Raw genomic sequence first — 2,635 nt, 5'->3', positions numbered from 1 at the left:
GGGACGAGAGAGAGAGAGAGGGAGGGAGAGAGAGAGAGGGAGGGAGGGAGGGAGAGGATGGAGGAAGGGAGAGAGGGGAGAGAGAGAGGGAGAGAGAGAGAGGGAGGGAGAGAGAGAGGTAGAGGGAGGGAGGGAGGGAGAGAGGGAGGGAGGGAGAGAGGGAGCGAGAGAGAGAGAGGGAGAGGGAGGGAGAGAGAGGGAGAGAGAGGGAGGGAGGGAGAGAGAGAGGGGGAGGGAGGGAGAGAGAGGGAGAGGGAGGAAACGAGAAACTGTTAGACTCTTAACCACTTAAATTCCCTCGCAGAGGAAGTGCACCGACTAGGCCGGGGACCCCCAATGCCCTGGGAGGTCCGACAACGTTTCCAGGGACTAGAGAACGGGGGGGAGACGAGGGGGGAGGGGGAGGGGGGGAGAGAGAGGGGGGGGAGGGATTTCAAATAAACCCATCCATCCATCCGTTTGCCTATTCAACAGAGCATGTGGACATTTAACAGGCTAAAAAGCGGCCGAATCCATCACACTTAAAGAGCACCGCGCCGCCCAGGGAGAACGGCTTTGATCGAGGGCTTTGTCGGCGCCCGGCAGGGACGCCGCGCGCCGACGGACGCACACGTCCGTCCGTCGGGGACGTGCCAACCTTCCGCTCCGCAACCTTCCGTGAGGGTGTTTGCCGTCGACGTCGGGGTCTAGAGCCACCGACGCCCGCGGGGCCGACGCTCAACTCTGCTGCTGTATTCAGGGTTATTCGTCGATGAGGCCCAGCTGTCTGCTCCCATCCGCTCCTTGGCGCTCTCTCTCCCTCTCGCCGCTCCTTGGCGCTCTCTCTCCCTCTCCCCCAGAACACGGACGCAGTTAGGGGCCGTGGGCATGGTCTCGCTCGCACCTTCTCGTTCGCCGCACAGTGGAGGGGGGGGGGGGCTCGTTAACGACCCCAAACTGAGTCCGTAACTCGGTTCTGGACCTCGCCCTCAGTCGTGTGTTGAAACGAAAACGAACACAAAAATAGGTCGGATAGGTGTCAGTGATTTACACAGGGAAGGCGAAGCGGCTTCTGCTCAGTGTGAAACTTTTAAGTGGTTGGCAGGGAGAGGGAGAGGGAGGGGGGAGAGTTTGATTGGCACACCTTATTTCCCTCCGACGCAGGGAAATTTGTCACACCGCCGACCCGATAGCCACCCCCGGGCCGGGCGGAATGAAGACGGATGGTTGGGGAGTGTTTGCTTTAACGTTTCTCCCACATTGGCGGATATAAAAGCCCCCATCGCCCCCCCCCTCCCCCACCAGCCAACTACAACTCTCTCTCTCTCTCTCTCTCTTTCTTTCTTTCTTTCTTTCTTTATTTCTCTCTCTCTCTCTCTCGCCCCAACGGCTCTCCTCCGAGGCAGAATGCGCTTTTATTTTGACGCAGTCATGTTCCAACGGTGTCTTGTGTTCGCTGGCACGCGTCCACTCTGCGCTTCTAAATCATTGGCTGGCGCCTCTTAAGGGGTGACAGGGGATTGGTCGGCCAGAGCCGTCCGTCTCGACGCCGTTCCGCCCCCCAGGGCTCTAAGAGTTGTAATTAGTTAATGGACGTGCGACATTTATTAAGGCTGCGGTAAGCACTTTTCTCTCTCTCTCTCTCTCTCTTTTCCGATCTACCGCATCCCCCCTCAAATCCCGTCCCCCCCCCCCCCACCCCCGCCGTAGCCAATCAGCTGCCAACCGTCTGGTTGCCGTGGAAACAGTATTAACAATGCCATTGGCCGTCTGAGACCTCCCATTCTGGCGGTGTGTGCCTTGCCAAGACGCAGCTCATGCTCTGTGCCAGGAGGGATGAGCTGGCACACACACACACTTAAACACACACACACACACACTTAGATATACACACACACACACTTAGATATACACACACACACTTAGATATACATACACACACACCGATGCACACACACTAATTCACACTTAAACAAACACAGAAACATACACCTAAACAAACACACACACACACACTCAGACATACAGACACACACCATTCTATAGTTGCACGCACACACACACACACACTTACACACACAAACACTCCCACACACACAGATCCACAGATATACACACTTAGACATACAGACACACGCACCCACACACACAGACACCGACACACACACACGCACACTTAAAAATACAGACACACACAGCAATACTCCGACACACACGCAGGCACCGACACACACTCACACACACCCTCACACACACACTCACACACACCGGGCGTCCGGTCTGATGTAAAGGTTACAGGGGCCTGTGTCTCCGGGCCCTTCTTAAATGCTGCTCTCATTACGAGTTCCACCGCATCCAGCGACAACCCCCCCTCTCAGACTGCACTGCGCCACCATGGGTTCGATTCCCATAGCAACCAAAGTGACTACAACCCTCATCCTTATCTTTCTTGGGCTGCCCTTCGAAAACCTTGAACCGCTGTTATTTATTTGGTTTTCGGGTTTTTATTTTCGTTCTTTTTGTTGCTCGGCCTTTAAAGCTCATCTTAAACCTATGGATCTTAAACAAACAATGATGGTGATGATGGTGATGGTGATGATGATGATGAACACAATGATGATGAAGGGGATAATAGTGATGAAGATGATGATGATGA

Source organism: Pollachius pollachius, assembly GCF_949987615.1.
Source record: "Pollachius pollachius genome assembly, chromosome: 4".
Classification (NCBI taxonomy): domain Eukaryota; kingdom Metazoa; phylum Chordata; class Actinopteri; order Gadiformes; family Gadidae; genus Pollachius; species Pollachius pollachius.
The sequence above is the reverse complement of the archived record's forward strand: the minus strand, read 5'-3'. Positions refer to the sequence as shown.